This window comes from Eleutherodactylus coqui, chromosome 4 (assembly GCF_035609145.1).
Source record: "Eleutherodactylus coqui strain aEleCoq1 chromosome 4, aEleCoq1.hap1, whole genome shotgun sequence".
Lineage (NCBI taxonomy): Eukaryota > Metazoa > Chordata > Amphibia > Anura > Eleutherodactylidae > Eleutherodactylus > Eleutherodactylus coqui.
Genome location: NC_089840.1, coordinates 74487855 through 74501846, shown reverse-complemented (window position 1 = coordinate 74501846; position 13992 = coordinate 74487855). Strand labels below are relative to the sequence as shown.

General features: G+C 43.1%; 1 protein-coding gene across 1 annotated transcript in view; it reads left to right on the top strand.

The window, feature by feature from the left end:
* PITPNA (phosphatidylinositol transfer protein alpha) overlaps positions 1 to 8805 on the top strand; it is a 73166-nt gene extending 64361 nt beyond the window's left edge. Inside the window, exon 12 of the mRNA XM_066599668.1 lies at positions 2638 to 8805. The gene's annotated coding sequence lies outside the window, so the exon portion shown is untranslated. The remainder of the gene's footprint in view (positions 1 to 2637) is intronic.
* The last annotated feature ends 5187 nt before the right edge of the window (positions 8806 to 13992 follow it).

Here is a 13992-nt window from a genome sequence, read left to right as displayed (position 1 = left end):
ATAAAAACTACAGCTCGTCTCGCAAAAAATAAGCCATCATAGAGCTCCGTACATAGAAAAATAAAAAGGTTACAGGACTTTGAATGCAGCTATAGAGAAAAAAAAAGATTTCCAAAAAAAGGGGGTTTTATTGCAAAAAAGTGTAAAAACCTAAAAAAAAATAACAATTTTGGTGTTGTTGTAACCGTACCGACCCGCAGAAAAAATTTAGTGTGTCCTTTATGCTGCATGATTAACGCTGTAAAAAAAAGAAATCTATGGCAGAATTGATGAGTTTTCTCTCCCTGTTATCATAAAAAAAAAAATTTACGATGTAGTCTATGTACCCAAATGTGGCACAGATAAAAACTACAGCTCGCCACGCAAAAAACAAGCCCTTATACGGCCGCGTCCATGGAAAAATAAAAAAGTTATGGCTTTTGAAAAATGGAGATGGAAAAATACCAAAAAATCGCTTGGTCCTCAACACCAAAATAGACCATGTCATTAAGGGGTTAAAGAGGTTCCTTTTAACTTAAAATTGCTTCACATACACTCTGTCCTTCCTGGTTGCTTCTGATCAGGACATGTGACTGCTGCAGCCAATCTCTGCCTATAGAAGGTCACTGATGTCACCAGTGATTGGCTGTAGCAATCACATGCCGGGCCAGCAGTATCCAGGAAAGACAAAGTGGTTGTGAAGCAATTTTAAGTTTTGGGAAAACCCTTTAAGATAGCTTTATATTATTTTGTATAGTCTTAAAAATAGTAAGAATTAATGCTCTGAAGTGGCACAAGCTGGCATGGGTTTCAGGTATAATTTGTCAGTTTTTGGTAAATTATAGTATATGTGACAGGCTGTAAGTAGCCCTGCCTGCCAGTACTAAACCCACCCTTTTGTATTTTTAAGGTGGAGGTTGGTATAAATATTTATAACTTTTTTGCACTACCACCAAATGTCTGACTTTGATCCCGCAATTATGGTGCAAGCCAAATAATTAATGTGCCCCAATGTTTCATTACATGTAAATTCCTGTAGTAAATGCTTTTACACTGTAGACAATCAATGTCCAAGCAAAATCAAGCACCGAGAAGTTGTCAGAATCGAATGAAACTTTCTTTGTGATTGTAATGTTGATATAAGTAAGTGATTACAATATCAGAGCAAAAGGAGAATTTATTGTAGAAAACTGGACACTTAAAGGGAGGCTCTAGTACCCTGTTGTACCTCCTCTAGCTTGGATACAAGATGTGATACGGGTGGGCATGGAGGCTCTAGTACCCTGTTGTACCGCCTCTAGCTTGGATACAAGATGTGATACAGGCAGGCATGGAGGCTCTAGTACCCTGTTGTACCTCCTCTAATTTGGATACAAGTTGTGATACAGACAGGCATGGATGCTGTAGTACCCTGTTGTACCACCTCTAACTTGCATATAAGACGTGATACGGGGGGCATGGAGGCTCTAGTACCCTGTTGTACCGCCTCTAGCTTGGACACAAGATGTGATACGGGGGGCATGGAGGCTCTAGTACCCTGTTGGGCCGCCTCTAGCTTGGACACAAGATGTGATATGGGCGGGTAAGGAGGCTCTAGTACCCTGTTGGGCCGCCTCCAGCTTGGATGCAAGATGTTAAGTGGGTGGGTATGGAGGTATACAGGTTCTGTATGGTATCCTAAGCCATATATGTCCACTTTTGCTGTAACTTAGCCTCTAGATTGCGCAACCTTCTATGCTGTTGAAGTTGGCGTTCCATACATGTTCTATTGGCAATAAATCTGGCCACCAATCTGAGGCGCTCAGTCCCAGGTCTCCACACACAAAAACAGCTGTCGTCCGTGCCCAAACCAAACCTGGATTTATCACTGATTACAACCCTGGGTTTCATATCCGTAGCAGTCCTGTTTTGCCGTTCATGAAAGCACTACAATGGGAATCGACGGTGGGTGGGTGTCAAAGGCAGTACACATAATGGACACTTTGAGACCAAATGTCTTTCAGCCAAGTGCCTAGAAATGATTCCCACATACAAAGTGGTCTGTAACAATGGTGCAACCTGTCTCTGAATGGCGGACGAGAAAACAGTTGGAACTGCTCATGCTTTTTGGACGATCAGACAATCCTCTCTACTGGTGGTCTGTCGAGGGCATCCTGAGCCCAATTGCCTTGTTTGCCTGTCCTCACACATCTACTGGTCCCAACACCTTTTAACAGTGTGGTCAGAATGGCCCAAGTGATGAGCAAATTGTCATTACGACTCATTCCAATAATGCTCCTTCTCTCAAACTCTGTTAACCGGGCGAAATCTCCTCTACTGTGTCATAGAGCCATGTCTAGTGGTCAACAAGTTCTACACAAGCAGGACAAGGCGTCCACTACACACAAGTAGCCTCTGAGAGCCTTTTGATAAGCCTCGGGTGGCCAAACTGTTCATCTAATCACACCACAACTCTAATCATTGGCATATCTGCCTGAGATGTGACTGCATGCCGAATTGCAGCAGCAAATCATCAACTCCATCTTTGTGCTTGATTCTTTTTTTTTGTTTTTTGCTTTTTTTTTTTAGTTTGTTTTTTTGTTTTTTACAAAGAGTCTACCAAATATTATCCGTTTCAACTGCTGTCTAATTCATGTTTTTTTTCTGTTTCTCTTCCAGTTTTGAACTGAAGCGATGGACAGGAATGTCCTGTACTCCTGTCCTGACGGATAGCTCACTTATAAATCAAGTCCACTACCTGTTTTTGCAAAAGATTTTAACCCCCCTGTAGTTTACTCTAGGCACCCTGTAATATTGTGAGCTAAGTAGTCCTATAACGAGCAAACGCTACGATTCTCATACCTGCGTGACGAAGGAGCTCACTCCTCAGGTGCATTGTGTATATACTGTATTAACAAAGCCCACTGCTCTTATATTTTCATTGTCCCAAGAGAGTGTACTGAGTTTCTCTTTCATTTAAATGTCACTTTTAGGAAGAGAAGAGAAAAAAAACTAATGTCTTGTGATAATTGTGAATTGCAAATAGTTCTGTTTTACTTATTTGACACATGAATTGTTATTTGAAACCGTGATCTTACTTTGTGGCATGTACCAGTAATATTGGTACCACAATCCCATTCTACTCGCAGGACATCTAAAGCTCTGTATGAAATCCAGACCTCCATAGTAGAAGTATCCTATCTGTTTTGTATTCTTAGATTCTGTTGGTTTATGTCACAATTTCCAATGATGTAAATAATTCCAAACCTGATGGTTTATGTTCTAGTATGACAATCGAATTTCCCAAATTGACATTCCAAGTGTTCCTGTGTTGTAAGCGTGCTGCCCAACTATCGGCAAATCCCAACATGCTCCCCAAAATGGATTCTATGTAATTACGATATATATGTCGAAACCTATTTTCCTATAATGTAATCATGTATATATGTAGACAGACGTCTACCTACTTCTAGCTACTACTTCGGAAAGCTAGCAGAACATGCTGGGATTTGTAGTTGGACAAAAGGTATACAGCCGCAGGCTTATGTTTTTTAAGCAACCAACTGTTGTGCAATAACCCAGGTTTATGTTGTATTTTATGAAGCTCGACTGTTTAAAGGGATTCTGTCATCTGGTTCATGCCGCCCGAACTATGGCAGCGTAACCCAGGACAGGTATGCCGGTTGCCCTGTGAATGTGGGGGGTCTGAAACGCTGCTTTGAAGTCTAACTCGGGAATGGAGCTCACAGTCGGAGATGGGCTGTGCTAGTCTCTCGCCACCCACAGCACGTTGGCTGATGGCTCTCTCCCCTTTTGAGTATAGGGGGCACTCTACGGGTGGGGAGAGGCTGGCGCGGCTGGTTCCGTGACTCGAAGCTGTATTCCTGATTTAAATATCAAAGTATGTTTCTAAAATGCCTCAACCTTTCAGAATGAAACCTACACAAGGCAATAGACATACCCATCTGTATTTCGGGCAGCATGAGCCTGAGGACAATCCCTTTTAAGTTTCTATTCCCTCCCACAATTATGTCTGTTATATATTTTTTTTTTCAAATTTCTTATTGAGGTAAATGTTAGATTGGGTGCAAATCCGTTCCTGAGGAATTCACAAAATGCTTTAAACTAATATATATATATATATATATATATATGAGAGAGAGGGCAAATATTTCTAAGCCATTCACAGAGGTAATTTCTCTAAGACATAACACCTTGCTCTAGCCATTACTTTTTATTTGTGAACTCGTAAATAGTGAATTGACCCATTGGGTTCATGTAATATTATCATTTGAACACTACAAATTGGGAAGATCTATGAAAAAATTGTACAGGGAATAATCTCCATAGCAACCAATCACAACGCAGCTTTCATTTTTTTTTAGCGCAGATTATGAAAGGAAAGCTTTAGGATTGGTTGCTATAAGCAAAAGACTCTAACAAAAAAAAACTAACTTTCTTGTTCATAGCAACCAATCAGAGCCCAGCTTTCATTTTTTTAAACTGCTCTAGAAAATGAAACAAACTGCGATTGGTTGCTATGGGCAACAAGCCAGTTTTGATAAACGAGAAAAGTAAATGACACAATACATAGGAAAAATGTGATGATCAAAAATGGCATGTTTTTATATGTGTATTTACAACGTTTTTCATTGTACACGGATACATGAGCTCCATTGTATCATCCATTGATTTGGCCGATCCCCAGGACAAAGGATGACTGTTGAGCATTTAAGCACCCTGCAGTCTTCCCAACGACCATCGCTCTTGTGCTTTCACACGGGAGTGATCGTTGTTCAATGAATGGAGGCGGAGTACGTCGAAGAGCTTTTCCGGCCACCCGACTCCATTCCAATTGAACAGGCAGTTTATAGATGGAAGACTGCCTGTTTACACGGGCCTATTGGTGGGTTGTTATGGCTCGCTAAACTGAGTAATAGATCAAATAACTGTTCATTCAGTTGATGGCCGCCTTTACACTGAATGGTTATCGTTAGTTTTGCACGATCCAGTGATTAACTGAAAATAATCGTTCCGGGTAACGGCCCAAAGGCTAAAAACTGTGGCTCCAGTCTGTCTTTTAAGGGGCTTCCCTTGATATCACAATTCCTCTGAAGGGCCCAAAAATCAAGAAATATTCAGCTCTTCATTTACTTGCTTGGTTTGTTGACTCTCTCTTGTATCAGGTTGTTCACATAAGGGTGCAATTTGGTATCTTCCTGATGTCACTGTAGGCAACTCATCAGACAGAAGGGTGGTAATTGACCTCCACGCTCACATCATGTCACAAAACAGGGAATTAAACAAGGGCATTCGGGTGACCAAGGAGATTTAGGGGGGGGGGGGGGGCGAAAATTAGGTAAGTGTATTGGAAAGTTTTATTTTTTGGAACAGAAAGCAATTGTTTTATCTTCATTAAAAGTCAATGGCTGACTAGCCATATTTTGAAAAAAAATCCACTTCTTCCCACCACATTTGTCAATTCTTAGAAAACAAGATGGCGGGCCAGACTGTATGGTTTGTAGTAAATGTATGCTTAACGTTGGTTTTAATAACTGTAAATAGAGAAATAATGTATTTCATATGTGTGGATATCATAAGGTACTCGTGGAGATGTGAAACCAAGTCAAGGACAGCTGTAGCCAGACCCGTGCAGCAGGAACAATCCCTTATTTATTTACCAACCAGCACATCCAATTATCAGGTGGAAGATCACCAAATAGAAGGATATATTTTTGTGAAATGTTATTTGTAAACCTCCTATTAGGAATTTTTTTAAAAAATCAACATTTACCTCAGCAGCATTTCTCATTGCCTGGCAGTCAAATCATCATTTTGCTAAATTTTCTTTATATTTTTGGTTGACACGAAAGCAGCTGCTTTTCTGTTATGTGTGGGTAACTAGAGCAAACAGTACCAAAACTAATTTTGATGATGAAAACCTTGTATTTCAGGGTATTGTTTGCAGCTATATAAAATATCTCACCTACTGGCTCCCTCATCCCTGCTTCAAAAATCAGTCAATGACCCTGCTATAAATACACTTACGTTGACTTCAACCTTCCTTGCACATTAGGATATAGCAGTTAGGCTAGGTGCTCCCCCAAAAACTTGGGCACAACTTGGATCGGTCAGCAAACGGACACAATATACATGGGCGCAACACATTCACATGCATTGGCATGTTCTCTTTTTCATTCTTGAAACGGGCAGGAATAGAACATGCCATAAGTTTTTTGTTTTTTTTGTTTTTTGTTTTTTTTTATATGCAGACCATTGGTCTAAATGAAAAAACATCCATGTGTTTAGCCCCATAGACTGTAATGGGGCTGTGTGCTGTTTAATAACCCTTTCCAATCCAATTTTGGATTCAGGGTTTCCTAAAAGGCTTTCTCTTTTTGCTGTTCTACAACGGTGCCATCTACTGGCTAACGCCAGTGTGTGTGCACTATAGAGGTTCCGACAGCAGAGTGGCTGGCAATAGACGGTAAGAATACCCTGTCGGGCGTCTTCTGACATTGGAGCTGTACAACTTCAATTTAGAATGTAGGAAGATGTCAGACAGTGGATTGTAAAGGGTTAATCTCGATTTGTATAGCGCCAACTTATTCCGCAGGGATTATTACACTGACAGCACATGGCCCCAAAATACGCTAGTGTGCTGGAGGCCTTGAAGGGCAACTTTTTTTAAAAAATTTTCATGGTGTAGCTATCCCCTTAGTATATATAAGTGGGCTAGTGTTACCTTGGTTAGTTATTTCTTTCATCAGATTGTCATGTGATCTCAGTTCTGACCAGCTCAGATCAGCTTTGAGGTGTTCATTTCTAAGCCAGTTTCTCAGTCTGTGTGATGCTGTTAAGCGCCATTTACATGTAACGATTGTCGCGCAAAATTCGTTCAAACAAACGAAAATGCACAATAATTAAGTCTAAATGCAAAGCCATCATACACTATTCGTTTACTTTTTGTTTTTCGCTGAGTTTCAGCTCGCATAAAAATCATCGCTGGTTCGCTCATTTGTCGCTGCGTCTAAATGCTACCTTCTCAGTGTTTCACATAGAATGTGCAGCATTGAGCGAAAAGTTTGTAATACTCAGCGATCTGCCTGGCTAAACATTCTACACGAGTGCGGACAACTAGCGGTAAAGTCACCCGCTCGTGCAGATGGTTTAGCCAGCAGTCGTCCCGTGTAAATGGGATATTACAAGGGACCTGCCTGCAGGGGAGCACAGAAATTCCTGATGATCACACTGCTCCTGTCACACAGTTATAATAGAGATCATCACAGCTCATACTCCTGACTGTATACTTGGGGTCGGTAGCTTATTTAGAAGACTATAGGAGCCTAATAATAGCTGCAGAAAGAAACTGTATAGCTGTACTGATGCATCATGGGATAGATATGAAAGTGCAATAAATGTCTTTCAGTATCCAGATGGTGGCTTATAAGTAGGCTCACTGCAAGGAAGTGGCTGGAGTACACAGAGCAGACCTTCAGAGTGTGAAAGGCAATCAGGTGATTGGGGCAGAGATAGAAAAAATGTGTTTTGCCGGATTGGCTTTATAAGGTGATTGTACACCTTCCATAGCTTTCGGCCAAATACATGTGAACGTTTAGTTCAACCAAGTGTTTGTGTGTTTTAATTGGAGAACGGTGGAAAAAGCTGCAGCCAGAACGCTCAGGTGGTGAAAACATAGGGATCGGGTGTTGAAATTCAACATGGCCGATCCTTCTTTTCTCTGACATCATTGGTGATAGGAAAGTCCGAAGGCCCTGATACACATCTGAGAAGTCATCTGGTCCTGCTAATATTGGCAGGCTTGGATGACGTTTTGTCTGTGTTTAAGGCTTTCGTTGTCACGATTGTCCAAAGATCTTGAATAAGGAGGCTGCCTGTCATCCCAGAACATCCCCTGCTAAGTTAGCTTAGGAGATTGGGGTAATTAGTTTAGCCAGGTTTTATTTTGCAAACTAATTCCATTTTTCCCACTTGAGATGTTGTGAGCGGCTCTAGTGCCATCTTCCACTTACCCTTCTCAGTTCCAGCAGTTCACCCTTCAACATATTTTCTGTAGTTATATCTTATATCAGTTATAGGCAATTCTAATTTTTTGCCCATTCAGCTCTACTGAAACAATAAACCTATATGGCCTTCCCACAAACTGTAACCTGGCAGGGGAATCACAGGTATGCTTGGAGCAGGGAGAGGTGGCTCAATTCATGGTGACTGGCTGCATGACGGCAATGAGGAACTAGTTGTTTGTCCTACAGATCATTCGCTTTTAGGAATTGAGATAGATATAAATGGCTTGCTTCCTGTATATATGGCAGCAAATACAATTTTTAGCTTAGTTTCTTCATATGGCAATGGTTCACAATTCATACCTACATACAGTTCATATGGCCATTTTGTGACCAAAGTTCAAGACAATGCAGCCTATTAATTCACTTAGCCAAACCCCATGGCTGTTGATTCAGCCCATGATCTCTGGGAAGAGGTTATCTAGTTTATTTCGCTGGTCTGACCTTAGGATTTGCCACTATTCAATGCTGCTCTTGTTTTACGAGAATCGGTTCCTACCTTTCCTGACCGTGGAAGTGGATGAAAACCTCACACTTGATGTTCTCCATTAAAACTGCTGCTTTCTTGTCCTGTTATACTTTGAGTAAATCCTCAGCTGATCTTCAGACAGATTCTGATTGTTTGATAACATTCTTCCTTTTGAAATACGTACGATTTGTAGATTTGCCTAGACTATTGTTGTTTCTTTTATGTGAGTCTGTGCCTTTTTTGTCTAATATTCCAATGCAGGTATATTGGAAATAAATATTCTAGAAGACCTTTGATGTTTGACTGTTTTGTTTTTACTACATGGAAAAATATAGCATGTATATAGTAATGACGTTAGTGCACATAGAAGATATTTCCTATAGTGACTGGACTATAGCTGCTGTATTACAAAGAAAAGCACACTTAGTGGTTGCATGGAGCTGTAATATGGCCATACGAATGAGGCCGGAGTCCGATATATAGATATGTTCCAACTTGGCTTCTTGGACATATAGACTCTAACACTATTAATGTAGTCCACGTTGAATCAAATCAAAAGGCAATTCGATGCTAGGCCTGTTGAAGTGAAACCAGACATCACCAAGGGGCCTTTCACGTAGGCAGAACTATTTTGAATTCTGCACCAAAATTCACGTCTCCATGTGGTTTTTGATCTGGAATTGAAATGGCTGAAATAAGCAATTCTGCATCAAAATCTAGCGGAATAAACTGTGGATATGGGTGTGGAATGCAGAATAACTTCACACGAGCTAAATGTTTTCACAAGACACCCCACGGCTTAGGCCGGCTTCACACGAGCGTGACGGGCTCCGCAGCGGAATATTCCGCAGTGAAGCCCGTCACGGCGCCCCCCAGAGACCCCATATTTACCAGCGGAAGATAGCGTGAAGACGCTTCACCGCCGTCGCGTCATGTGACATGCCCACCGCGTCACATGACGCAGCCGGCCGCGTCATATGACGCGGCGGCGGTAGGTGGGAAAGCGGTTTTTTACGCTATCTTCCGCTGTGTTACAGCGGGAGATAGCGTGAACGGACGGCTTCCATTGACTGCAATGGAAGCCGTCAGCGCGTACACCCGCGGCAAATAGAACATGCTGCGGGTGAGGACAGGAGATTTCACGGTGCGAAATTCCGCGGTGGAATTCCGCATCGTGAGCATTGAGCTATTAGGTTTAATAGAACCTAATAGCAGGGGGCAACGCAGTGGATTTTTGCCGCGAATTTACGCGGCGTAAATCCGTTCGTGGGAAGGAGGCCTTAATCTGACGTTACAGAATATTACATCAAAACCCATGTGTCAACATGCAGATTTTAATGCGGAACAGACAGTTGAGTTAAGGCTCATATCCAGTTATTTCACCATGTGATACGCAGTGAATGGAGTCGTGGAAAGTCAATGAACTTTCATTGATACATGTGCGTGTAGAATCATAGAATGGTAGAGTTGGATGGGACCTCCAGGTTCATCTAGTCCAAACCCCTGCTCAGTGCAGGATTCACTAAATCACGGGTCCCCAACTCCAGTCCTCAGGGACCACCAACAGGTCATGTTTTTAGAATTTCCTCAGTGTTGCGCAGGTGATGTAATTATTGTCAGCGCCTCAGACATTGGCACATGTGTTCTTACCATAGGATATCCTGAAAACATGATCTGTGGCAATGTCTGAGGCACCAACAATAATTATATCACCTGTGTAACACTGAGGAAATCCTGACCTGTGGGGTGTCCCTGAGGACTGGAGTTGGGAAACACTGCACTAAATTATCCCAGACAGATATTTGTCCAGCCTTTGTTTGAAGACTTCCATTGAAGGAGAACTCGCCACCTCCCGTGGTAACCTGTTCCACTCATTGATCACCCTCACTTGCTAATATCTAATCTGTGTCTCCTCCCTTTCAGTTTTATCCCATTGCTTCTAGTCTTTCCTTGTACAAATGAGAATAGGGCTGATCCCTCTGCACTGTGACAGCCCTTCAGATATTTGTAGATCGGTATTAAGTCTCCTCTCAGCCTTCTTGTTTGCAAGCTAAACATTCCCAGATCCTTTCACCGTTCCTCATAGGACATGATTTACAGACCGCTCACCATCTTGTACCTCTTCTCTGAACTTGCTCCAGTTTGTCTATGTCTTTTTTAAAGTGGGGTGCCCAGAACTGGACACAGTATTCCAGATGAGGTCTGACCAAGGAAGAGTAGAGGGGGATAATGACCTCACGTGATCTAGGTGACTCTATGCTTCTCTTAATACATCCCAGAATTGTGTTTTGCCTTTTTGGCTGCTGCATCACATTGTTGACTCATGTTCAGTCTATGATCTACGTCAGTGTTCCCCAACTCCAGTCCTCAGGGACCACCAACAGGTCATGTTTTCAGGATTTCCTTAGTATTGCACAGGTGATGTAATTATTGTCGGTGCCTCAGACATTGCCACAAGTGTGCTTACCATAGGATATCCTGAAAACATGACCTGTTGGTGGTCCCTGAGGACTGGAGTTGGGGACCCCTGATCTACGTCATATTGAGTAATGGCCACAGTGCAGGGAGAAAAGTAAGTGAACCTCTGTATTAATGACTTCTTCAAGAGGTAATTGGCAAAAGGTATTTTATTGAAATAGATTAGATTAGAAATGCGGGGTTTACAGGTGCTTTGCCTATTAACTAAAGACACACAAAGCTTGGTTAATGACTGGCTTTTCTCAAGAACAATTGGTTAATATTGTGAACTATGTATCAATGCAAAAAACTTTAATAAGAGGAGTTATACTAATGTATAAAGCTGGAAAAGGCTAAACAAGCATTGCCTACATTAATCTATGGTTAGTTAGATTATCTACAAATGGAGCAAAATCAAGACTGTTACTACCCTATCGAAGAGCGGATATCCTATTAGATTCGCTGCAAGAGCACAACGGGCTCTTCTGGTACAGATGAGAAAGAACACTACAAGCTACAAAAACATCTGTTCACTACTGTAGATCCATACTGTGGATGCTTACAAATATGCTCGTGTGAAAAATAAATTGCAAATTGTAAAATGGGTTTTCGTAGTAAGGTCTTGGTCAGACAAGTGGGGTTTTTTTTGCGCACAAATAGCCGCACAAAACAAACCCGCTGCTCACGTGTGTAAAAATTGTGCTAACGGGCAGCTGCTCCAGAAGCAGAGAGAGAAGAAGCCCCACAGAGCTTCAGCATTTCCCCATAGCAAGGAGAGAGCGAGTGGGGCTACAGTGGATTAACCCAAAGACTGCTCTGTCTCTCCCTGCTGTGAGAGTTAATTCCCCATAGCCCTGCTCTGTCTCCCTACTTTGGGGGATTTAACCCATAGCCTGCTCTGTCTCTCCCTGCTGTGAGAGTTAATTCCCCATAGCCCTGCTCTGTCTCCCTACTTTGGGAGATTTAACCCATAGCCTGCTCTGTCTCTCCCTCCTGTGAGAGTTAATCCCCCATAGCCCTGCTCTGTCTCCCTACTTTGGGAGATTTAACCCATAGCCTGCTCTGTCTCTCCCTGCTATGGGGGTTAATCCCCCATAGCCTCGCTCTGTCTCTGCTTTGGGGGATTTAACCCATACATAGCCAGCTGTTTATGCCTGCTATGGAGATCACCAAGGACTATCCCCATAGTCCAGCGAAAGAGGGGCGGAGCTACATACTATCTCACAGGGATTTCCATAGCAAAAACAGAGGAGGTAGAGCTATCTAGCCCCGCCCTCTTTGCACACACTCTCACTGAAAGTCCTGTAACCCCGCCCCCATGCGGATCTCCACTATAGGGAAATCCCTTAGGGGGGAGAGGTGGAGGGAATCCCCTACTGCCCCCAGCTGCTGGGGAATGGCCTAGCCGCAGGGCTGGAGGAATACCCCACTGCTTACGGCAGGGCATTTAGAAACATGCTGCCCAGAAGCACATTTTCAAGGTCCTGTTGTAAAATTCTGTTACTCCCAGCAGGGATTAAAGGAACCCTCAGGACTTCCCCTCACCCCCTGCGGGAATTAATGAGACATTTACAGTGGGGCATTTAAAATGTGCTTCTGGGCAGCACGTTTCTAAATGTCTCCCCCCACACATAAAAATCATCGTTGGGGCAATCACTAATCGTTCAGTTTAAACTGCGCTCGTTCATTCCCTCTCATTCACTTATACAGCAAATGTGGAAGACCAAACGATTTCTTGTTTGAATGAGCCAACAATGTATCTGCCTGGATAAACAGACGTGACTCCCTTGTTCAAACGATAAATTGGCTTGTCTAAAAGGGCCCTTACTCTCGATGAGTCAAGAATGTCCGTTATACATAGTGTCAGGGATCACATGACCACGGGGGAGTTCAGTAAATGCAGGACTCTGCTGTATTCTGTGGGAGTCTGGATTGAGTGAGTGGAGCTGTGGGATGGATGGATGGATGGATGGATGGATTGAGTGAGTGAGTGGAGCGGAGCTGTGGATGGATGGATGGATGGATCGATCGAGTAAGTGAGTGAGTGGAACTGTTGGGATCAGGATGGATGTAGCGGAGCCATGTGTCTGGGAGTCAGGATGGATGTAGCGGAGCTTTTTGTGTCTGGGAGTCAGGATGGATGTAGCGGAGCTTTTTGTGTCTGGGAGTCAGGATGGATGTAGCGGAGCTTTTTGTGTTGTGTGTGGGAGTCAGGATGGATGTAGCAGAGCTTTGTGTGTTGTGTGTGGGAGTCAGAATCGATGTAGCGGAGCTTTGTGTGTTGTGTGTGGAAGTCAGGATGGATGTAGCGGAGCTTTGTGTGTTGTGTGTGGGAGTCAGGATGAATGTAGCAGAGCTGTGTATGATGTGTGGGGATCAGGATAGTTGTATCGGGGAGTATGCCTGCGGTGTCAGGGGTGCCGCAGCACATTTAAACCTCCAGCGGGGGCAGCACAGCTGAACACTGTAATAGGCGGACTGTAAGTAGCACAAGAGCTCACTACCAGGACTTGTGAGCCTGAAGAACTGGAGCCACCACTGCAGCCAATGACATACAGGGGGCGTCACCTGCCTGTCAAACAGCCTTCCCCTCTGGCACACCCAGCAGTTTCGGTGGTGTCAAGGTACAATAATACCATATGGAGCATGGTGATATAACCTGCATATAATTATATATGTACTACTTTATTATGTATGTACTAATGTACACATTAGTAAGGTCAGTAAAAAGGCGTCACTAAGGGAATTCTATAGAGATCAGTCACGTCCTGCTATAAACCTCCAAGCTGCAGACTCCATCACGGCATATGCTCATCCTTCTATTCTCTCCACCTCCGCCCGTAATCGCTGATGAGCTCCTCACTTCTTCGCTTAGGCTAGTAATTCCCTATAGCACTATGTAAACATTGCCAGTAACAAACATGGTGTCGCCGTTAGCCTACATATCAGGGGCGGTGTCTGCTGTCGACCAATTACCGTAAAGAATGGCGGCCGGTGTCTTTAGTCACGTGTACGACATGACGG